The 26,052-nt window shown below is 49.0% G+C and overlaps 1 protein-coding gene across 1 annotated transcript in view; it reads left to right on the top strand.

The window, feature by feature from the left end:
- The first annotated feature begins 10,107 nt into the window (after positions 1-10,107).
- LOC121004842 (zinc finger and SCAN domain-containing protein 20-like) overlaps positions 10,108-26,052 on the top strand; it is a 71,272-nt gene continuing 55,327 nt past the window's right edge. Inside the window, exon 1 of the mRNA XM_040437232.1 lies at positions 10,108-10,235. The gene's annotated coding sequence lies outside the window, so the exon portion shown is untranslated. The remainder of the gene's footprint in view (positions 10,236-26,052) is intronic.

The following is a 26,052-nucleotide window of genomic DNA, read 5'->3' as shown; positions in this document are numbered from 1 at the left end:
ACAAATCACACTGCGCCCCCCCAACATACCAAATCACACTGCGCCCCCCCCCCCCCAACATAGCAAATCACACTGCGCCCCCCCCCAACATACCAAATCACACTGCGCCCCCCCCAACATAGCAAATCACACTGCGCCCCCCCCCCAACATAGCAAATCACACTGCGCCCCCCCCCAACATACCAAATCACACTGCCCCCCCCACATACCAAATCACACTGCGCCCCCCCAACATACCAATCACACTGCGCCCCCCCCACATACCAAATCACACTGCGCCCCCCCCCAACATAACAAATCACACTGCGCCCCCCCCCCCCAACATAGCAAATCACACTGCGCCCCCCCCCAACATACCAAATCACACTGCGCCCCCCCAACATAACAAATCACACTGCGCCCCCCCAACATACCAAATCACACTGCGCCCCCCCCCCCCAACATAGCAAATCACACTGCGCCCCCCCCCAACATACCAAATCACACTGCTCCCCCCCCAACATACCAAATCACACTGCGCCCCCCCCAACATAGCAAATCACACTGCGCCCCCCCCCCCAACATAGCAAATCACACTGCGCCCCCCCCCAACATACCAAATCACACTGCGCCCCCCCCCCAACATAACAAATCACACTGCGCCCCCCCCCCCAACATAGCAAATCACACTGCGCCCCCCCCCAACATACCAAATCACACTGCGCCCCCCCAACATAACAAATCACACTGCGCCCCCCCAACATACCAAATCACACTGCGCCCCCCCCCCCCAACATAGCAAATCACACTGCGCCCCCCCCCCAACATACCAAATCACACTGCTCCCCCCCCAACATACCAAATCACACTGCGCCCCCCCCAACATAGCAAATCACACTGCGCCCCCCCCCCCAACATAGCAAATCACACTGCGCCCCCCCCCAACATACCAAATCACACTGCTCCCCCCCCAACATAGCAAATCACACTGCGCCCCCCCCCAACATAGCAAATCACACTGCGCCCCCCCCCCACATACCAAATCACACTGCGCCCCCCCCCCCCCAACATACCAAATCACACTGCGCCCCCCCCAACATAGCAAATCACACTGCGCCCCCCCCCAACATAGCAAATCACACTGCGCCCCCCCCCCCAACATAGCAAATCACACTGCGCCCCCCCCCAACATAGCAAATCACACTGCGCCCCCCCCAACATAGCAAATCACACTGCGCCCCCCCCAACATACCAAATCACACTGCGCCCCCCCAACATACCAAATCACACTGCGCCCCCCCCAACATACCAAATCACACTGCGCCCCCCCCCAACATAGCAAATCACACTGCGCCCCCCCCCAACATAGCAAATCACACTGCGCCCCCCCCCCCCAACATAGCAAATCACACTGCGCCCCCCCCCCAACATAGCAAATCACACTGCGCCCCCCCCAACATAGCAAATCACACTGCGCCCCCCCAACATACCAAATCACACTGCGCCCCCCCAACATACCAAATCACACTGCGCCCCCCCAACATACCAAATCACACTGCGCCCCCCCCAACATAGCAAATCACACTGCGCCCCCCCCCCACATACCAAATCACACTGCGCCCCCCCCCAACATACCAAATCACACTGCGCCCCCCCCAACATAGCAAATCACACTGCGCCCCCCCCCACATACCAAATCATTATCAGTAATATAAGCTGTAGAGGTGTTGGAACAGGCATCCTCCAACTGCGGCCCTCCAGCTGCTGTAAAACTACACCTCCCATAATGCCCTGCTGTAGGCTGTTCGGGCATGCTGGGAGTTGTAGTTTTGCAACAGCTGGAGGGCCGCAGTTGGAGGATGCCTGTGTTAGGAGGTCCTCCTCTATTATCAGTAGTATAAGCTGTAGAGTTTTTAGGAGTTCCTCCTCCTGGAATCATTGTTCTAAAAAAAGTTTCCTTGAGAATGTAACGAAATTAATATGAAGAACAGGAGAACCGCCTCCTAACAACTCCATCCTAGTCTCAGTATGGAGCATGCTAGAATGGAGTTGTTAGCAGGAGGTCCCGTACCCCTTCTCCCCCCCCCCCTAAGGTCATAAATCTAGCCTGTTCAATAAGAGGAGTTGTTAGGAAGAGGTTCTCCTGTTCTTGATGTTATTAAATACCTTAAATTCTCAATTAAGTAAATAGTTTTAATATTAAGAATTTACCTTTATTATTTTCTTGTATATTTTTTCTATGCAATCTGATGCCACTGAGTGTTTGATATCCGAAGCTTGTCTTCATGCTGCAGATATAAAAACCTTTCCATAGAACAGAGCCTCACCCCCCACCATTTTCTCTGATTTCACATAAAATGTTATACGAGTGTAGTGTGAGGCGGGTGTGCAGTCGGCCTCCTCTACCACCTCACCCTCCATTCCTGACAATTCTCAGAGCTCTGGTTACCATGTAGTGGGCAGAAGAATATGTAGGTGTTCAGTATGGGCCCTATTGCAATTTGATATATATATATTTTGGTGATGTGAACTTGGGGGGGGTGTATCTCACCTGGTGGTTCAGTCTCACTGGGCGAGGTTAGTGCTGCATCAGTAAGGCATAGCTTGTGGAGATTGGTTAACGTTGTATGGGCTGGATTTCTTTGGACTGGGAGTCAGGTTGGTAGCGGGAGACTCTCAGTCCACACCCCTAATCCATTACAGGTTCCCTCACCCAGGAGAGGCCCGCGGGTTAGGGGGGGGAACACCGTGACACCTGCAGTGGAATGGTCGCTAGGTCAGAGTTGGGAGGACTACTACCACAACCCCCCCCCCCTTCCCAAAGGTTCTGAACAGGTACCTGGCCTGTACAGGACTGTGAGGCTGAGAAAGCCACATGTGTTCACACACTGTAAGGTAGTGCCTGGACGGGCAGGAGTTTATTTTGTACCGTTATGATCACATGGATATGCCGCAATAAAGCACAGTGTTTGGACCTTAAACGTGGTGGTGTCTGGCAGAGATATGTGAGCATGACCCCCAAAGTCAAGCGATCCCTTAATGTAAAAAAAATAATTAAAATTATATATATATATACACACACACACAAATGAAAGTCACATACTTGATTTATTAAATATATGCTTTATTTATAAACTTTCCAATAACTCCCATGTGTCCTGTGTGTGCATAGATATAACTGCAGGGCGTCTGTACATCTGAGAACACTGCACCTTAATGTCAATTGCTGACATGTTCTGAGAGACCAATAATACAATTTGGTTGTTTATTTTCAGCCCCCCCAACACCAAAGAGAAAAAAAGTGAGAAACCGTTATTAATAAAGTGTTTGTTACCAACATTTCAGAACCATTTACAGTTTTACACATTAAATACAGACTTGCATATGAAAAAATTACAAGTTTTGCAAAAAACAAGAGAACTCAACTACAACAAGGCACTGGGAATAAGACTGAAGATAAAAAACATTTCTACTAAACTATACCTCAAAAAAGGTCCATAAACGGCTTCCTCGTTGCCTTCTGGGTGCACTAGTCCACCATGCGGTTGTGTCCGGCGCCAGTCTCTTATATGAAGGAAGCTTAGGCCGCTTTCACACTCACATTTTGTGCGGATTTGTCATGGACGGACAGACAAATACAAGATAATACAAACACCTGCATTCGCTCAGAACGGACCCGCTTGTATTCGGCTACTTTCACACTGGCATTTTGGCTTTCCGTTTGTGAGATCCGTTCAGGGCTCTCAGAACCGATCCATTTTGCCCTAATGCATTCTGAATGGAGAAGGATCCGCTCAGAAGGCGTCAGTTTGCTTCCAATCAGTCTCCTTTCAGTTTTGGAGACGGACACCGAAACACTGTTTGCAGCATTTTGATGTCCGTCTGACGAAACTAAGCCAAACGGATCCGTCCTGACACACAATGTAAGTCAATGGGGACGGATCCGTTTTCTCTGACAATCGAAAACGGATCTGTTGCCCATTGACTTTCAATGATGTTCAAAACGGATCCGTCTTGGCGATGTTACAGAGAATACAAATAGATCCATTCTGAACGGATGCATGTGGTTGTATTATCTGAACGGATCCGTTTGTGCAGCTCCATGACGGATCCGCACCAAACGCGAGTGTGAAAGTAGCCCTATCTTTAACAAAGCGAGGAGTGTCCGAGACTGATCTGTTTTTGATTGGGTCATAGAAAACGGATCTGTCCCCATTGACTTACATTGTGTGTCAGGACGGATCCATTTGGCTCAGTTTCGTCAAACAGACAACAAAATGCTGCAGGCGGCTCCAGAGCCGGCGACTGACGCATTCTGAGCGGATCCATTCAGAATGTATTAAGGGCAAAACTGATCCGTTCTGGATCTCTTGTGAGATCCCCGAACAGTCTCTGCACAAGTAATGCCACTTTCACCAATTTGATCAGTTTGTTTACCTACAAGAAATAAATAAAAATAAAGTTAGATACTGTAAGTATATAAAATGGGCTCCTTGCCTTGTCCTAGGCCGGACCGCCCAGCTTTCAGACTCCCTGTCCTCCGTCTGACGCAGGAATGGACCCCGATGTCCTCCTCATACAGCAGCCCTGTGCAGGGAGCGTCACCATCTCTCCACAGCAGGTGACAGGACCTTTATTTTGCCTTCATTTTTTTTAATCCCCATTGGCTGCGGAATCGGAGGGAGTATTGCCCAACATGATCAGGGTGTGGCTTAGTGGGGTCAGGCACCCTAAGCCTAGAGTATGGCCACCCTAAGGTAGAGAAGCAAGGCTGGATTAGGACAGCATATTTAGGACACTGCTTCCAAACTAGGGCTAGCCTGTGTCTGCTGTAAGGCCGGAGGTCAGAAGCTGTGGTGTATGGGCACATGAGCACACCGCCAGTATGCCATCTGAATCCAGTGTAAAGTGCCAATGGCACCCACACCGCCATAGAAACACTCTGCTATGCCGTTAAGCCAGTGCTTCTCAATTATTTTCTGTCATGCCCCCCCCTAGGAAGAAGAAAACATTTTGCGCCCCCCACGCGACTGTAAATAGTATCATTTGTCTATAAAATTGTTATAAGATCACCTCTGCATAACACTGTATCCTTATTAACGTAAAAAAGAAAGAAATGTGTATCGGACACACTTATGGGGGGATCTGTGGATGACGGACACTTATTGGGGGGGGGGGGGGGATCTGTGGATGACGGACACTTATGGGGGGGGGGGGATCTGTGGATGACGGACACTTATGGGGGGGGGGGGGATCTGTGGATGACGGACACTTATTGGGGGGGGGGATCTGTGGATGACAGACACTTATGGGGGGGGGGGGGGATCTGTGGATGACGGACACTTATGGGGGGGGGATCTGTGGATGACGGACACTTATGGGGGGGGGGATCTGTGGATGACGGACACTTATGGGGGGGGGGGGGGGATCTGGGGCTGGCACTGTTACAGGGGGATCTGGGGCTGGCACTGTTACAGGGGGATCTGGGGCTGGCACTGTTACAGGGGGATCTGGGGCTGGCACTGTTACAGGGGGATCTGGGGCTGGCACTGTTACAGGGGGATCTGGGGCTGGCACTGTTACAGGGGGATCTGGGGCTGGCACTGTTACAGGGGGATCTGGGGCTGGCACTGTTACAGGGGGATCTGGGGCTGGCACTGTTACAGGGGGATCTGGGGCTGGCACTGTTACAGGGGGATCTGGGGCTGGCACTGTTACAGGGGGATCTGGGGCTGGCACTGTTACAGGGGGATCTGGGGCTGGCACTGTTACAGGGGGATCTGGGGCTGGCACTGTTACAGGGGGATCTGGGGCTGGCACTGTTACAGGGGGATCTGGGGCTGGCACTGTTACAGGGGGATCTGGGGCTGGCACTGTTACAGGGGGATCTGGGGCTGGCACTGTTACAGGGGGATCTGGGGCTGGCACTGTTACAGGGGGATCTGGGGCTGGCACTGTTACAGGGGGATCTGGGGCTGGCACTGTTACAGGGGGATCTGGGGCTGGCACTGTTACAGGGGGATCTGGGGCTGGCACTGTTACAGGGGGATCTGGGGCTGGCACTGTTACAGGGGGATCTGGGGCTGGCACTGTTACATGTGCCATCCACAGACCCCCCCCACCCCATAACAGTGCCATCCACAGTGCCCCCCCAGCCCATAACAGTGCCATCCACAGACCTCCCCACCCCTAACTGTGCCATCCACAATGTGCCCGCCGCCATTTAAAGTTATTAAACATGCCCCCCTCACTCCTAATAGTACCGTATATCCGAATTTCTTCTGTATAATGCCGGCAGGCGGGCCGGCGCGTCCCTCAGTGACGTCACTTGTCTGCGCCGCCTGCTTCATTCATAAAGCAGGCGACGCAGACATGTGACATCACTGAGGGACGCGCCGGCCGCCCGGCATTATACAGAAGAAATTCACACACCCCAAAGGCCGACCCTGAACGAGCCCCCCTTTACGGAGCCCTTGGGGGGCGCGCCCCACTATTTGAGAAGCACTGCGTTAAGCTGACATCACCAGCTAAGGGCGCTTACACAGGACTTCAGCTCTTCTGACACAACCGGCTGTGTCTTTAGGACAGATTCTGTTTACTGACTGCCACCTGGACATGACGAGCAGCGACACAACAACCCTTTAACCCCCTCAGCCCCCGTAGCTTAAACACCCTTAATGACCAGGCCACTTTTTACACTTCTGACCTACACTACTTTAACCGTTTATTGCTCGGTCATGCAACTTACCACCCAAATGAATTTTACCTCCTTTTCTTCTCACTAATAGAGCTTTCATTTGGTCGTATTTCATTGCTGCTGACATTTTGACTTTTTTGTTATTAATCGAAATTAAACGAAATTTTGGCAAAAAAAAATGACATTTTTCACTTTGTTGTAATTTTTTGTTTTTAAAAAAACGACATCCATATATAAATTTTTCTCAAAATTTATTGTTCTACATGTCTGATAAAAAAAAATGGTTTGGGTAAAAGTTATAGCGTTTACAAACTATGGTACAAAAATGTGAATTTCCGCTTTTTGAAGCAGCTCTGACTTTCTGAGCACCTGTCATGTTTCCTGAGGTTCTACAATGGCCAGACAGTACAAACACCCCACGAATAACCCCATTTTGGAAAGTAGACACCCTAAGGTATTCGCTGATGGGCATAGCGAGTTCATAGAACTTTTTATTTTTTGTCACAAGTTAACGGAAAATGATTTTTTATTTTTTTTTCCTTACAAAGTCTCATATTCCACTAACTTGTGACAAAAAATAAAAACTTCCATGAACTCACTATGCCCATCACGAAATACCTTGGGGTGTCTTCTTTCCAAAATGGGGTCACTTGTGGGGTAGTTATACTGCCCTGGCATTCTAGGGGCCCAAATGTGTTGTAAGTAGTTTGAAATCAAAATGTGTAAAAAATGACCTGTGAAATCCTAAAGGTGCTCTTTTGAATATGGGCCCCTTTGCCCACCTAGGCTGCAAAAAAGTGTCACACATCTGGTATCTCCGTACTCAGGAGAAGTTGGGCAATGTGTTTTGGGGTGTCATTTTACATATACCCATGCTGAGTGAGAGAAATATCTCGGCAAAAGACAACTTTTCCCATTTTTGTATACAAAGTTGGCATTTGACCAAGATTTTTTTCTCACCCAGCATGGGTATATGTAAAAAGACACCCCAAAACACATTGCCCAACTTCTCCTGAGTAGGCCATACCAGATGTGTGACACTTTTCTGAAGCCTAGATGTGCAAAGGGGCCCAAATTCCTTTTAAGAGGGCATTTTTAGACATTTGGATCCCAGACTTCTCACGCTTTAGGGCCCCTAAAATGCCAGGGCAGTATAAATACCCCACATGTGACCCCATTTTGGAAAGAAGACACCCCAAGGTATTCAATGAGAGGCATGGCGAGTTCATAGAATTTTTATTTTTTTTGGCACAAGTTAGCCAAGTCTCCCTTTCCGCTAACTTGTGACAAAAAATAAAATTTTACATGAACTCGCCATGCCCTTCACAAAATACCTTGAGGTGTCTTCTTTCCAAAATGAGGTCACATGTGGGGTATTTATACTGCCCTGGCATTTTAGGGGCCCTAAAGCGTGAGAAGAAGTCTAGAATATAAAGGTCTAAAAATTTTTACGCATTTGGATTCCGTGAGGGGTATGGTGAGTTCATGTGAGATTTTATTTTTTGTCACAAGTTAGTGGAATATGAGACTTTGTAAGAAAAAACAAAAAATAAATAAATAAAAAAAATATATAAAATTTCCGCTAACGTGCCAAAAAAATTGTCTGAATGGAGCCTTACAGGGGGGTGATCAATGACAGGGGGGTGATCAGGGAGTCTATATGGGGTGATCAGGGGTTAATAAGTGACAGGAAGGGGGTGTAGTGTAGTGTGGTGTTTGGTGCTACTTATTACAGAGCTGCCTGTGTCCTCTGGTGGTCGATCCAAGCAAAAGGGACCACCAGAGGACCAGGTAGCAGGTTTCTTAGACGCTGTTATCAAAACAGCGTCTAATATACCTGTTAGGGGTTAAAAAAAAAAAAGAAAAACGCATCTACAGCCTGCCAGCGAACGATCGCCGCTGGCAGGCTGGAGATGCACTCGCTTACCTTCCGATCCTGTGAAGACGCACGCCTGTGTGCGCGTGTTCACAGGAAATCGCGCGTCTCGCGAGATGAGGCGTATATGCGTCTACGAGGAATGAATTGACCGCTGCCAGGACGCATCCCTGCGTTAGGTAAGCAGTTAAATACAGTTTATAGTGGTGCATACAGCATACTTCCTGCTATCAGACCGTACAGCGGGGGGCACTGGGGGGCTCTTCTCCTCCGGCTCTGCTGGATGGCAACCCCTCTGCTCTCAAGAACAAAATCTATTGGGTGAATACACATCAATGTTACCACACACCATCTACAAGATACACCCCCCCTATTGATCTGCCCCCTCTCCAATACACCCCATAAAGCCCCCCCTCCCACAGATCTGCACCCTCATGTCCCCAGAATACACCACATGCCTCCTCATGTATGAGGCTGAGCTCCTATGGACTCTAGCTCTGCAGCACATCCAGGCGCACAGCTCCTCCTGCAGTCTGGCTTTATAAGCACTTCCCACACTTGACCAGTGACGTCACAGACCTCGTTCTAACAACTCCACTCTAGCATCTACCATCTCACACACCACCACCCCCCCCCTGTCATACAATCTCACACACCACCACCCCCTCATACAATCTCACACACCACCGCCCCCCCCCCCCCTCATACAATCTCACACACCACCGCCCCCCCCCCCCTCATACAATCTCACACACCACCGCCCCCCCCCCCCCTCATACAATCTCACACACCACCGCCCCCCCCCCCCCCCTCATACAATCTCACACACCACCACCCCCTCATACAATCCCACACCGTAGTCCCCCCCATCATACAATCTCACACCGTAGTCCCCCCCATCATACAATCCCACACACCACCGCCCCCCCCATCATACAATCCCACACACCACCGCCCCCCCCCCTCATACAATCTCACACACCACCGCCCCCCCCCCCTCATACAATCTCACACACCACCGCCCCCCCCCCCTCATACAATCTCACACACCACCGCCCCCCCCCCCTCATACAATCTCACACACCACCCCCCCATCATACAATCTCACACCGTAGTCCCCCCCACCATACAATCTCACACACCACCACCCCCTCATACAATCTCACACCGTAGTCCCCCCCATCATACAATCCCACACACCACCGCCCCCCCCCTCATACAATCTCACACACCCCCCCCCCCCCCCTCCTCATACAATCTCACACACCACCCCCCCCCTCATACAATCCCACACCGTAGTCCCCCCCATCATACAATCTCACACCGTAATTCCCCCTCACAGAATTGTCAGCCCCCTCCACAGGCTTCACACGTACGGCTCTCAGGCAGACACTCTCCCCTGTCAGCCATACCTTCCTACTGTAATGGTAGCACAGCACTAATAGAACGAAGCGCGCGCTGGCTGCCGACCCACGTGACCTAGAAAGGTCACGTGTTAGTGTGACGTCAGAAGGTCCGTCTGGAGTTTAGTCGCTACCGCGCTGATTGAGGCGCCGGACCATAACTCCCACAATCCCCGACGGAAAATAGATGCTAGTTTTGTTACGTCACGGCCAGTTAGCCAATGAGACACCAGCTGGTTTGCTAACGTTTGTTTCCGTTGTGCGCTGCTGTGAAAGGTAGGTTGTAAGTTTTATACACAAGTCATGATATACCATGAGTGACGTCACTGTGCGTCTCCTGTATATTATATACCATGAGTGACGTCACTGTGCATCTCCTGTATATTATATACCATGAGTGACATCACCAGACATCCCAACCTGCAAAACCTCATTTCAGGGAGGTTTTCTTTCACTGACTTTTTCTGACATTTCCCAGCCATCTGCAGTATCTGCACACTGTGCTCTATGGTGCGGAGGACGGGGCTCATCCCCCTGTATTCTGTCCCCACCTATAAACCCTGTGAGCTAAACATCTGCTCATATCCAGGCAGCATTCTGATTTCTAAGGTGGCCTCATAAAAGCTATTTGTGGCTTTATTCTGCGGAAAAACAGGTTTTACTAACCTGTCAATCATTGAATGAAGGTGCCCAAGCAGGGGAGGTCTGTGGATGCATGGTGCCCGGCCGCACGCAGCGCCGCCTTCTACTCCTCATACTCCTCAGTGCCGCCTTCTACTCCTCATACTCCTCAGTGCCGCCTTCTACTCCTCATACTCCTCAGTGCCGCCTTCTACTCCTCAGCGCCGCCTTCTACTCCTCAGCGACGCCTTCTACTCCTCAGCGCCGCCTTCTACTCCTCAGCGCCGCCTTCTACTCCTCAGCGACGCCTTCTACTCCTCAGCGCCGCCTTCTACTCCTCAGCGACGCCTTCTACTCCTCAGCGACGCCTTCTACTCCTCAGCGACGCCTTCTACTCCTCAGCGACGCCTTCTACTCCTCAGCGCCGCCTTCTACTCCTCAGCGACGCCTTCTACTCCTCAGCGCCGCCTTCTACTCCTCAGCGACGCCTTCTACTCCTCAGCGACGCCTTCTACTCCTCAGCGACGCCTTCTACTCCTCAGCGCCGCCTTCTACTCCTCAGCGACGCCTTCTACTCCTCAGCGACGCCTTCTACTCCTCAGCGACGCCTTCTACTCCTCAGTGCCGCCTTCTACTCCTCATACTCCTCAGTGCCGCCTTCTACTCCTCAGCGCCGCCTTCTACTTCTCAGCGCCGCCTTCTACTCCTCAGCGCCGCCTTCTACTCCTCATACTCCTCAGTGCCGCCTTCTACTCCTCAGTGCCGCCTTCTACTCCTCAGCGCCGCCTTCTACTCCTCATACTCCTCAGTGCCGCCTTCTACTCCTCAGGGCCGCCTTCTACTCCTCAGAGCCGCCTTCTACTCCTCAGCGCCGCCTTCTACTCCTCAGAGCCGCCTTCTACTCCTCAGCGCCGCCTTCTACTCCTCAGCGCCGCCTTCTACTCCTCATACTCCTCAGTGCCGCCTTCTACTCCTCAGTGCCGCCTTCTACTCCTCAGCGCCGCCTTCTACTCCTCAGCGCCGCCTTCTACTCCTCAGCGCCGCCTTCTACTCCTCATACTCCTCAGTGCCGCCTTCTACTCCTCAGCGCCGCCTTCTACTCCTCAGCGCCGCCTTCTACTTCTCAGCGCCGCCTTCTACTCCTCAGCGCCGCCTTCTACTCCTCAGCGCCGCCTTCTACTCCTCAGCGACGCCTTCTACTCCTCAGCGACGCCTTCTACTCCTCAGCGACGCCTTCTACTCCTCAGCGACGCCTTCTACTCCTCAGCGACGCCTTCTACTCCTCAGCGCCGCCTTCTACTCCTCAGCGCCGCCTTCTACTCCTCAGCGCCGCCTTCTACTCTTCAGCGCCGCCTTCTACTCCTCAGCGCCGCCTTCTACTCCTCAGCGCCGCCTTCTACTCCTCAGCGCCGCCTTCTACTCCTCAGGGCCGCCTTCTACTCCTCAGCGCCGCCTTCTACTCCTCAGCGCCGCCTTCTACTCCTCAGCGCCGCCTTCTACTCCTCAGAGCCGCCTTCTACTCCTCAGCGCCGCCTTCTACTCCTCAGAGCCGCCTTCTACTCCTCAGCGCCGCCTTCTACTCCTCAGCGCCGCCTTCTACTCCTCATACTCCTCAGTGCCGCCTTCTACTCCTCAGTGCCGCCTTCTACTCCTCAGTGCCGCCTTCTACTCCTCAGCGCCGCCTTCTACTCCTCAGCGCCGCCTTCTACTCCTCAGCGCCGCCTTCTACTCCTCATACTCCTCAGTGCCGCCTTCTACTCCTCATACTCCTCAGTGCCGCCTTCTACTCCTCAGCGCCGCCTTCTACTCCTCAGCGCCGCCTTCTACTTCTCAGCGCCGCCTTCTACTCCTCAGCGCCGCCTTCTACTCCTCAGCGCCGCCTTCTACTCCTCAGCGACGCCTTCTACTCCTCAGCGACGCCTTCTACTCCTCAGCGACGCCTTCTACTCCTCAGCGACGCCTTCTACTCCTCAGCGCCGCCTTCTACTCCTCAGCGCCGCCTTCTACTCCTCAGCGCCGCCTTCTACTCTTCAGAGCCGCCTTCTACTCCTCAGCGCCGCCTTCTACTCCTCAGAGCCGCCTTCTACTTCTCAGCGCCGCCTTCTACTCCTCAGCGCCGCCTTCTACTCCTCAGCGCCGCCTTCTACTCCTCAGCGCCGCCTTCTACTCTTCAGAGCCGCCTTCTACTCCTCAGCGACGCCTTCTACTCCTCAGCGACGCCTTCTACTCCTCAGCGACGCCTTCTACTCCTCAGCGCCGCCTTCTACTCCTCAGCGCCGCCTTCTACTCCTCAGCGCCGCCTTCTACTCCTCAGCGCCGCCTTCTACTTCTCAGCGCCGCCTTCTACTCCTCAGCGCCGCCTTCTACTCCTCAGCGCCGCCTTCTACTCCTCAGCGCCGCCTTCTACTCCTCAGAGCCGCCTTCTACTCCTCAGCGCCGCCTTCTACTCCTCAGAGCCGCCTTCTACTCCTCAGCGCCGCCTTCTACTCCTCAGCGCCGCCTTCTACTCCTCAGCGCCGCCTTCTACTCCTCATACTCCTCAGTGCCGCCTTCTACTCCTCAGTGCCGCCTTCTACTCCTCAGTGCCGCCTTCTACTCCTCAGCGCCGCCTTCTACTCCTCAGCGCCGCCTTCTACTCCTCAGCGCCGCCTTCTACTCCTCATACTCCTCAGTGCCGCCTTCTACTCCTCATACTCCTCAGTGCCGCCTTCTACTCCTCAGCGCCGCCTTCTACTCCTCAGCGCCGCCTTCTACTTCTCAGCGCCGCCTTCTACTCCTCAGCGCCGCCTTCTACTCCTCAGCGCCGCCTTCTACTCCTCAGCGCCGCCTTCTACTCCTCAGCGCCGCCTTCTACTCCTCAGCGCCGCCTTCTACTCCTCAGCGCCGCCTTCTACTCCTCAGAGCCGCCTTCTACTCCTCAGCGCCGCCTTCTACTCCTCAGAGCCGCCTTCTACTCCTCAGCGCCGCCTTCTACTCCTCAGAGCCGCCTTCTACTTCTCAGCGCCGCCTTCTACTCCTCAGCGCCGCCTTCTACTCCTCAGCGCCGCCTTCTACTCCTCAGCGCCGCCTTCTACTCCTCAGTGCCGCCTTCTACTCCTCAGCGCCGCCTTCTACTCCTCAGCGCCGCCTCTCCCTCCCTCCCCCTCCTCCCGCTTTGAGATCTCGTGCACAGGCTCAGCCTGATGCGCCGTTGCGGACTGCTGGCATCGGCTTCTTCTTGCACTGTGCGCACGCGCCGAGAAGGGGACACTGCTACAGGTCGCCGGAAAGGTTTACTGCGAGTAAACTAGAGATGGGAAGTTCGGATCTTTCACATGAATCGGTTCATTCGCTGAGCCGACAAGAAGCAAGTGAACCGAAGCTTAGGTTGCGCAATGCGCATGCGCGGATGCTTCCATTCACTCGCTGAGTCGGCTCTTGGTCTGAGTCAGGAAGTTTATTCTTTAAAACCCTGTGTGTAATTATCTACCCCACTGTAGGAAAACACAAGCATCGGGGGGGGGGGGGGGGGGGATTTAACACTGGGGTAAATAATAGAATTAAAATGAAGGGTTAAATGTATTTAAAAAAAAATACATCTCTCTCAATAGTTCTAGAGCTACTGAATGAGACAGAAGGAGGGATGCCTTTAACCTGCTCAGGACCGCCATACGCAGGATTGCGTCCTGGCGGCGGCCCTGCTCTTCTGGGTGGACGCATATACGCGTCCTCTCGCGATAGCCGAGATTTCCTGTGAACGCGCGCACACAGGATCGGAAGGTAAGCGAGTGGATCTCCAGCCTGCCAGCGGCGATCGTTCGCTGGCAGGCTGGAGATGTGATTTTTTTAACCCCTAACAGGTATATTAGACGCTGTTTTGATAACAGCGTCTAATATACCTGCTACCTGGTCCTCTGGTGGTCCCTTTTGTTTGGATCGACCACCAGAGGACACAGGTAGCTCAGTAATAAGTAGCACCAAACACCACTACACTACACTACACCCCCCCGGTCACTTATTAGCCCCTGATCACCCCATATAGACTCCCTGATCACCCCCCTGTCATTGATCACCCCCCTGTCATTGATCACCCCCCTGTAAGGCTCCATTCAGACGTCTGTATGATTTTTACGGATCCATGGATACATGGATCGGATCCGCAAAACACATACGGACATCTGATTGGAGGGTGATCAGGGAGTCTATATGGGTGATCACCCCCCTGTCATTGATCACCCCCCTGTCATTGATCAACCCCCTGTAAGGCTCCATTCAGACATTTTTTTGGCCCAAGTTAGCGGAAATTTTTTTTTTTTTTTTTTCTTACAAAGTCTCATATTCCACTAACTTGTGTCAAAAAATAAAATCTCACATGAACTCACCATACCCCTCACGGAATCCAAATGCGTAAAATTTTTTAGACATTTATATTCCACACTTCTTCTCACGCTTTAGGGCCCCTAAAATGCCAGGGCAGTATAAATACCCCACATGTGACCCCATTTCGGAAAGAAGACACCCCAAGGTATTCGCTGAGGGGCATATTGAGTCCATGAAAGATTTAAATGTTTGTCCCAAGTTAGCGGAAAGGGAGACTACAAAAAAAAAAACAATTTCCGCTAACTTGTGCCAAAAAAAAATAAATTCTATGAACTCGCCATGCCCCTCATTGAATACCTTGGGGTGTCTTCTTTCCAAAATGGGGTCACATGTGGGGTATTTATACTGCCCTGGCATTCTAGGGGCCCGAAAGCGTGAGAAGAAGTCTGGGATCCAAATGTCTAAAAATGCCCTCCTAAAAGGAATGTGGGCCCCTTTGCGCATCTAGGCTGCAAAAAAGTGTCACACATCTGGTATCGCCGTACTCAGGAGAAGTTGGGCAATGTGTTTTGGGCTGTCTTTTTACATATACCCATGCTGGGTGAGATAAATATCTTGGCAAAAGACAACTTTTCCTATTTTTTTTATACAAAGTTGGCATTTCACCAAGATATTTCTCTCACCCAGCATGGGTGGGGGCAAAGGGGCCCACATTCCAAAGAGCACCTTTCGGATTTCACAGGCCATTTTTTACAGAATTTGATTGCAAACTACTTTGCACGCATTTGGGCGCCTAAAATGCCAGGGCAGTATAACTACCCCACAAGTGACCCCATTTTGGAAAGAAGACACCCCAAGGTATACGCTGAGGGGCATATTGAGTCCATGGAATTTTTTATTTTTTGTCACAAGTTAGTGAAATATGAGACTTTGTAAGAAAAAAAAAAAAAATCATAATTTTCCGCTAACTTGTGACAAAAAATAAAAAGTTCTATGAACTCACTATGCCCATCAGCGAATACCTTAGGGTGTCTACTTTCCGAAATGGGGTCATTTGTGGGGTGTCTCTACTGTCTGGCCATTGTAGAACCTCAGGAAACATGACAGGTTCTCAGAAAGTCAGAGCTGCTTCAAAAAGCGGAAATTCACATTTTTGTACCATAGTTTGTAAACGCTATAACTTTTACCCAAACCATTTTTTTTTTTACCCAAACATTTTTTTTTTATCAAAGACATGTAGAACAATAAATTTAGAGCAAAATTTATATATGGATGTCGTTTTTTTTTGCAAAATTTTACAACTGAAAGTGAAAAATGTCATTTTTTTGCAAAAAAATCGTTAAATTTCGATTAATAACAAAAAAAGTAAAAATGTCAGCAGCAATGAAATACCACCAAATGAAAGCTCTATTAGTGAGAAGAAAAGGAGGTAAAATTCATTTGGGTGGTAAGTTGCATGACCGAGCAATAAACGGTTAAAGTAGTGTAGTACAGAAGTGTAAAAAGTGGTCTGGTCATTAAGGGGGTTTAAGGTAGGGGGGCTGAGGGGGTTAAAGGGCTTCTGTCAGCCCACTAAACCGTTTTTTTTGGTTTACTAATAATCCCTACACTGCGAGCTCTGCATACATAAGTTAAATGATAATTTTGGTTCAGTAGAATTTGCTAAAAAGCTATTTTTATAATATGTAAATTACCTTGCTACCAGCAAGTAGGGCGGTTACTTGCTGGTAGCAGCCGCATCCTCCGATCCTAATGACGCCCCCTCCGCATTGTGATTGACAGGGCCAGGGAACGGAATGGTTCTCTGCTGGCCCTGCCTGTTAGCATTCAAAATCTGGCGCCTGCGCTGCGGCCGTACGTATCTTCAATCTGCGCAGGCGCACTGAGAGGCGGCCGCTCGCTCCTCAATGCGCCTGCGCCAGGTGTAGATGTGACGTCATCGGCGCAGGCGCATTGAGGATGGAGCGGCCGAGCGAGTGGCCGTCTCTCAGTGCGCCTGCGCAGATTGAAGATACGTACGGCCGCAGCGCAGGCGCCAGATTTTGAATGCTAACAGGCAGGGCCAGCAGAGAACCATTCCATTCCCTGGCCCTGTCAATCACAATGCGGAGGGGGCGTCATTAGGATCGGAGGATGCGGCTGCTACCAGCAAGTAACCGCCCTACTTGCTGGTAGCAAGGTAATTTGCATATTTTAAAAATCGCTTTTTAGCAAATTCTACTGAACCAAAATTATTATTTAACTTATGTATGCAGAGCTCGCAGTGTAGGGATTATTAGTAAACAAAAAAAACGGTTTAGTGGGCTGACAGAAGCCCTTTAACATATAGATCTCCTTGAGAAGCCAATTTGACCCTAAAGGGTTAATTCAACCTGTAATCTAAACTCTGTCCTGTCACTTCTCTTATCTCTCTGCTCTGCTGTCAGTAAACCTTTCTGGGATATATTGTCTCACATGCGGGTGTCAGGGAGCCGCTATCTAATAGCGGGGACTCCCTGAACCTCCGGGAGACTTGAGATCCCTGCATCACTGTACATCTCCTCCTGTATATTATATACCATGAGTGACGTCACTGTACATCTCCTGTATATTATATACCATGGGTGACGTCACTGTACATCTCCTCCTGTATATTATATACCATGAGTGACGTCACTGTACATCTCCTGTATATTATATACCATGGGTGACGTCACTGTACATCTCCTCCTGTATATTATATACCATGGGTGACGTCACTGTACATCTCCTCCTGTATATTATATACCATGAGTGACGTCACTGTACATCTCCTGTATATTATATACCATGGGTGACGTCACTGTACATCTCCTCCTGTATATTATATACCATGAGTGACGTCACTGTACATCTCCTGTATATTATATACCATGGGTGACGTCACTGTACATCTCCTCCTGTATATTATATACCATGGGTGACGTCACTGTACATCTCCTCCTGTATATTATATACCATGAGTGACGTCACTGTACATCTCCTGTATATTATATACCATGGGTGACGTCACTGTACATCTCCTCCTGTATATTATATACCATGAGTGACGTCACTGTACATCTCCTGTATATTATATACCATGGGTGACGTCACTGTACGTCTCCTCCTGTATATTATATACCATGAGTGACGTCACTGTACATCTCCTGTATATTATATACCATGGGTGACGTCACTGTACATCTCCTGTATATTATATACCATGGGTGACGTCACTGTACATCTCCTGTATATTATATACCATGGGTGACGTCACTGTACATCTCCTGTATATTATATACCATGGGTGACGTCACTGTACATCTCCTGTATATTATATACCATGGGTGACGTCACTGTACATCTCCTGTATATTATATACCATGGGTGACGTCACTGTACATCTCCTGTATATTATATACCATGGGTGACGTCACTGTACATCTCCTGTATATTATATACCATGAGTGACATCACTGTACATCTCCTGTATATTATATACCATGGGTGACGTCACTGTACGTCTCCTCCTGTATATTATATACCATGAGTGACGTCACTGTACATCTCCTGTATATTATATACCATGGGTGACGTCACTGTACATCTCCTGTATATTATATACCATGGGTGACGTCACTGTACATCTCCTGTATATTATATACCATGGGTGACGTCACTGTACATCTCCTCCTGTATATTATATACCATGAGTGACGTCACTGTACATCTCCTGTATATTATATACCATGGGTGACGTCACTGTACGTCTCCTCCTGTATATTATATACCATGAGTGATGTCACTGTACATCTCCTGTATATTATATACCATGGGTGACGTCACTGTACATCTCCTGTATATTATATACCATGGGTGACGTCACTGTACATCTCCTGTATATTATATACCATGGGTGACGTCACTGTACGTCTCCTCCTGTATATTATTTAGGTTGTGACTAAATCCCATGACTGGGAGGGACCTGGTCCTCCCCAGTCATGGGGTTTAGGCTACTTTCACACTTGCGGCAGTGTGATCCGGCGGGCAGTTCCGTCGTCTGAACTGTCCGCCGATCTGCCGCTGACTGAAAGCATTTATGAGGCGGATCCGTCTCACAAATGCATTGCAAGGACGGATCCGTCTCTCCGCTTGTCATGCGGACCGACGGATCCGTCTTGTACATTTTTTCACATTTTTACCGATCTGCGCATGCCGGAACGACGGATCCAGCATTCCGGTATTCTGCATGCCGGATCCGGCGCTAATTCATTCCTATGGGAAAAAATGCCGGATCCGGCGTTCAGGCAAGTCTTAATTTTTTTTCGCCGGAGAGAAAACCGTAGCATGCTGCGGTTTTCTCTTTTGCCTGATCAGTCAAAACGACTGAACTGCAAATATCATGATGCAAACTGAACGGATAAAACTGATCAGTTCTTTTCCGGTATAGAGCCCCTGTGACGGAACTCTGTGCCGGAAAAGAAAAACGCAAGTGTGAAAGTTAGGGCTCTTTCACACCTGCGTTCTTTTCTTCCGGCATAGAGTTCCGTCGTCGGGGCTCTATGCCGGAAGAATCCTGATCAGGATTATCCTAATGCATTCTGAATGGAGTGAAATCCGTTCAGGATGCATCAGGATGTCTTCAGTTCCGGAACGGAACGTTTTTTGGCCGGAGAAAATACCGCAGCATGCTGCGCTTTTTGCTCTGGCCAAAAATCCTGAACACTTGCCGCAAGGCCGGATCCGGAATTAATGCCCATTGAAAGGCATTAATCCGGATCCGGCCTTAAGCTAAACGTCGTTTTGGCGCATTGCCGCATCCGACGTTTAGCTTTTTCTGAATGGTTACCATGGCTGCCGGGACGCTAAAGTCCTGTTTGCCATGGTAAAGTGTAGTGGGGAGCGGGGGAGCAGCATACTTACCGTCCGTGCGGCTCCCCGGGCGCTTCAGAGTGACGTCAGGGCGCCCCAAGCGCATGGATGACGTGATCGCATGGCACATCATCCATGCGCATGGGGCGCTCTGACGTCATTCTGGAGCGCCCCGGGAGCCGCACGGACTGTAAGTATACCGCTCCCCCGCTCCCCGCTCCTACTATGGCAACCAGGACTTTAATAGCGTCCTGGCTGCCATAGTAACACTGAACGCATTTTGAAGACGGATCCGTCTTCAAATGCTTTCAGTACACTTGCATTTTTCCGGATCCGGCGTGTAATTCCGGCAAGTGGAGTACACGCCGGATCCGGACAACGCAAGTGTGAAAGAGGCCTTAGCCAGCTCTGCAGCAGCTGTCTATTTCCCATAACTGGTAAGGACCTTTTGGCCCCCTAGTAATGAGGTCCTGCATAGATACAGTATTCAGACATGTCACAGTGAATTGGCTATTTCCCATGACTCAGAAGGACCTGGTCCTCACTAATAATGGAGAATGGCCAGCTCTATAGCAGCCGTCTATTTCCTATAATCTTTAGGGACCAGTTATTCCCCCATTCTCCTGGACCTGATCTATCATAGTATTTAGCTTCACAGTGAATTAGCTAAATCCCATTCTCTCCACAAGAACCATTCTGGTAAAGCTTTGGTGACATTATTATTATTTGTATTTGTTTCACTTTGTAGCATTGACTAAAGTAAGACAGGTGAACGGTGGATAAGAAAGTCTTCATAGTTATTTCCGATTTCCTGGATTCCAGAAGGACCATCTCCATCTATTACATACTGAGAAGGTGTCATGTAGGAGAGGTCCCTCTGAGTCATGGGATTTAGCCAGCTCATATAGAAATGACTATTTCCCAGACTCCAGAAGGACCATTTCTATCTATTACATACTGAGAAGGTGTCATGTAGGAGAGGTCCCTCTGAGTCATGGGATTTAGCCAGCTCATATAGAAATGACTATTTCCCAGACTCCAGAAGGACCATTTCTATCTATTACATACTGAGAAGGTGTCATGTAGGAGAGGTCCCTCTGAGTCATGGGATTTAGCCAGCTCATATAGAAATGACTATTTCCCAGACTCCAGGAGGACCTTTTCTATCTATTACATACTGAGAAGGTGTCATGTAGGAGAGGTCCCTCTGAGTCATGGGATTTAGCCGGCTCATATAGAAATGACTATTTCCCAGACTCCAGAAGGACCATTTCTATCTATTACATACTGAGAAGGTGTCATGTAGGAGAGGTCCCTCTGAGTCATGGGATTTAGCCAGCTCATATAGAAATGACTATTTCCCAGACTCCAGAAGGACCTTCTCCATCTTTTACATACTGAGAAGGAGTCATGTAGGAGAGGTCCATCTGAGTCATGGGATTTAGCCGGCTTATATAGAAATGACTATTTCCCAGACTCCAGGAGGACCTTTTCTATCTATTACATATTGAGAAGGTGTCATGTAGGAGAGGTCCCTCTGAGTCATGGGATTTAACCAGCTCATATAGAAATGACTATTTCCCAGACTCCAGAAGGACCATTTCTATCTATTACATACTGAGAAGGTGTCATGTAGGAGAGGTCCCTCTGAGTCATGGGATTTAGCCAGCTCATATAGAAATGACTATTTCCCAGACTCCAGAAGGACCTTTTCTATCTATTACATACTGAGAAGGTGTCATGTAGAAGAGGTCCCTCTGAGTCATGGGATTTAGCCAGCTCATATAGAAATGACTATTTCCCAGACTCCAGAAGGACCTTCTCCATCTATTACATACTGAGAAGGTGTCATGTAGGAGAGGTCCCTCTGAGTCATGGGATTTAGCCGGCTTATATAGAAATGACTATTTCCCAGACTCCAGGAGGACCTTTTCTATCTATTACATACTGAGAAGGTGTCATGTAGGAGAGGTCCTTCTGAGTGATGGGATTTAGCCGGCTGATATACAAATGACTATTTCCCAGACTCCAGAAGGACCTTTTCTATCTATTACATACTGAGAAGGTGTCATGTAGGAGAGGTCCCTCTGAGTCATGGGATTTAGCCAGCTCATATAGAAATGACTATTTCCTAGACTCCAGGAGGACCTTTTCTATCTATTACATACTGAGAAGGTATCATGTAGGAGAGGTCCCTCTGAGTGATGGGATTTAGCCAGCTCATATAGAAATGACTATTTCCCAGACTCCAGAAGGACCTTCTCCATCTATTACATACTGAGAAGGTGTCATGTAGGAGAGGTCCCTCTGAGTCATGGGATTTAGCCAGATTACATAGAAGTGACTATTTCCCAGACTCCAGGAGGACCTTTTCTATCTATTATATACTGAGAAGGAGTCATGTAGGAGAGGTCCATCTGAGTGATGGGATACAGCCAGATTACATAGAAATGACTATTTCCCAGACTCCAGGAGGACCTTTTCTATCTATTACATATTGAGAAGGTGTCATGTAGGAGAGGTCCCTCTGAGTCATGGGATTTAACCAGCTCATATAGAAATGACTATTTCCCAGACTCCAGAAGGACCATTTCTATCTATTACATACTGAGAAGGTGTCATGTAGGAGAGGTCCCTCTGAGTCATGGGATTTAGCCAGCTCATATAGAAATGACTATTTCCCAGACTCCAGAAGGACCTTTTCTATCTATTACATACTGAGAAGGTGTCATGTAGAAGAGGTCCCTCTGAGTCATGGGATTTAGCCAGCTCATATAGAAATGACTATTTCCCAGACTCCAGAAGGACCTTCTCCATCTATTACATACTGAGAAGGTGTCATGTAGGAGAGGTCCCTCTGAGTCATGGGATTTAGCCGGCTTATATAGAAATGACTATTTCCCAGACTCCAGGAGGACCTTTTCTATCTATTACATACTGAGAAGGTGTCATGTAGGAGAGGTCCTTCTGAGTGATGGGATTTAGCCGGCTGATATACAAATGACTATTTCCCAGACTCCAGAAGGACCTTTTCTATCTATTACATACTGAGAAGGTGTCATGTAGGAGAGGTCCCTCTGAGTCATGGGATTTAGCCAGCTCATATAGAAATGACTATTTCCTAGACTCCAGGAGGACCTTTTCTATCTATTACATACTGAGAAGGTATCATGTAGGAGAGGTCCCTCTGAGTGATGGGATTTAGCCAGCTCATATAGAAATGACTATTTCCCAGACTCCAGAAGGACCTTCTCCATCTATTACATACTGAGAAGGTGTCATGTAGGAGAGGTCCCTCTGAGTCATGGGATTTAGCCAGATTACATAGAAGTGACTATTTCCCAGACTCCAGGAGGACCTTTTCTATCTATTATATACTGAGAAGGAGTCATGTAGGAGAGGTCCATCTGAGTGATGGGATACAGCCAGATTACATAGAAGTGACTATTTCCTGGACTCCAGAAGGACCTTCTCCATCTATTACATACTGAGAAGGTGTCATGTAGGAGAGGTCCCTCTGAGTCATGGGATTTAGCCAGCTGATATAGAAATGACTATATCCTGGACTCCAGAAGGACCTTTTCTATCTATTACATACTGAGAAGGTGTCATGTAGGAGAGGTCCCTCTGAGTCATGGGATTTAGCCGGCTTATATAGAAATGACTATTTCCCAGACTCCAGAAGGACCTTTTCTATCTATTGCATACTGAGAAGGTGTCATGTAGTAGAGGTCCCTCTGAGTCATGGGATTTAGCCAGCTGATATAGAAATGACTATTTCCTGGACTCCAGAAGGACCATCTCCATCTATTACATACTGAGAAGGTGTCATGTAGGAGAGGTCCCTCTGAGTCATGGGATTTAGCTGGCTTATATAGAAATGACTATTTCCCAGACTCCAGAAGGACCTTTTCTATCTATTGCATACTGAGAAGGTGTCATGTAGTAGAGGTCCCTCTGAGTCATGGGATTTAGCCAGCTGATATAGAAATGACTATTTCCTGGACTCCAGAAGGACCATCTCCATCTATTACATACTGAGAAGGTGTCATGTAGGAGAGGTCCCTCTGAGTCATGGGATTTAGCCGGCTTATATAGAAATGACTATTTCCCAGACTCCAGAAGGACCTTTTCTATCTATTACATACTGAGAAGGTGTCATGTAGGAGAGGTCCCTCTGAGTGATGGGATACAGCCAGATTACATAGAAGTGACTATATCCTGGACTCCAGAAGGACCTTTTCCTGTTTCATTGTTTTATGGGAGGTTAGGCCGGGATTCCTCTGACACATTAGCAGCACATATATCCATCTACGATACACTTTATGAACTCGGCGTTTGTTTCTTCTAACAAATATTTAAAGACCAACCCGAGCTTCTGCAGGACCTACCGTTGAAATATGGTCAACCTTGTAGTATTCTTAGACTAGACCCCATCTACGATGCTGTGTACTGCAGCCGCTCTTCAATAGACTTCTACGGGATAGATTGCTCTCCCAAAGAAGCCTATGGTAGAGTGACTCCATAGTATGCCGCACACTTGTATAAACCGGAAAACACCTTTTAAATTTACTATTTCTAGGCGTCCAATGCAAACGATTTAGGCAGAATGTGTATCCTAAAAATGGATTTGTAAAATGTATTTATCTAAGACAGATATATTTATGTAATGCCAGTGTACTACTTCTCCCAGCAGACATAGTATCCCTGTTAACTTCCATCTGTTCACTGCTCCTCCATGCTGGGACACACATGCACAGTGTCTGCCCGTGGCGTGTGCTCCCTTCCTGATGTTTATAAGGAAAGTGCATGTTCTAATAAGAGGGAGACATTCTATTTATCCGTGTATCTGACCCGGCTTGTGTTCCTGTTCTGTGACCTATAATCCCTGTTCCGATATCCCGCTCCTGACCCGACCTGCACCTATGCTACTGGCCAGGACTAGATGACTGACTACCTTGGCCTGTATTCAGACACTGCTCCTGCCGGACCCTTTGAGACTTGTCTTGTAGACTCTATTCTGCCCGGTCAGCCGTCACCTACTCCAGGTTAGGTGATACAACCCGCAGTATGTTAGTTTAGGCAGTTCATTACAATTTACCTAGTTGTCATTATAAAATTTCCATTGAATACCATTGATGCCACATATGGCCACGCTCTTACCAGTCCCACGTGTAAGTGCTGCACTCATTACTCACTACATTTTTTCCAGAAGAGTAGAAATACTCCTCCGACCATTTCTGAGGAGTATTTTTACCTGAGGAGTACTAAATTTGCAGTAATTCAAATACATAATATATCGCCCTACACTTGCTCACATCTGCGTTTGGAGCCTGTGTTGCAGATTCTGTCTAAAGACTAGGGATCGACCAATATTGATTTTTTAGGGCCGATACCGATAATTTGTGAACTTTCAGGCCGATAGCCAATAATTTATACCGATATTCTGTAAATTTTCATTTTTGAAAAAAAAAATTCCTACACAAATCTGCTGAAAATGAATATTTTTATTGTTAATGTGTAGTTATTTTTTTTTTGTAAATCTTTCTTTTTCATTTATACTTAATATTTTGGTGTTTTTAGTTTTTTACTAACTTTTAGCCCCCTTAGGGACTAGAACCCTTGTCCCATTCACCCTGATAGATCTCTATCAGGGTGACTAGGAGCTCACACTGTCCCTGCTGCCCTGTGCTCTGTGCACACAGCAGCAGGGAGGTTACCATGGCAGCCAGGGCTTCAGTAGCGTCCTGGCTGCCATGGTAACCGATCGGAGCCCCAGGCTTACACTGCTGGGGCTCCGATCGGAGGAGGAGGGGACCTTGTGGCCACTGCCACCAATGATTAATACTGGGGGGGCGCACTGCGCCACCAATGAACATAAATCTCTCATTTATTCATATACAGGAGGCGGGAGCTGGCTGCAGAATCACATAGCCGGCTCTCGACCTCTGAGCGGTAGCTGCGATCTGCGGCACCTGAGGGGTTAACTATCGCAGCTACCGCTTATAGAGATTTATCTTCATTGGTGGCGCAGCGGCCACAGCCCCTCCCCTTCCCATCTGTCTCTTCATTGGCGGCAGCAGCAGCACAGGGGGAGGGAACACGGAGAGCAGCGCGATCTGTGTTCCCCATACGTTATGGGAATATCGGCAAAATAGATGCCGATACCGATAACGGTCAAAATCCTGAATATCAGCCGATAATATCGGTAAAACCGATAATCGGTCGATCCCTACTAAAGACTAGACAAAAAAGCCTTGTATGCAGCACTTTTTTGGTCTGGTAAAAAGACCGTCTCGTGGAAG

This window comes from Bufo bufo, chromosome 6 (assembly GCF_905171765.1).
Source record: "Bufo bufo chromosome 6, aBufBuf1.1, whole genome shotgun sequence".
Lineage (NCBI taxonomy): Eukaryota > Metazoa > Chordata > Amphibia > Anura > Bufonidae > Bufo > Bufo bufo.
The sequence above is the reverse complement of the archived record's forward strand: the minus strand, read 5'-3'. Positions and strand labels throughout refer to the sequence as shown.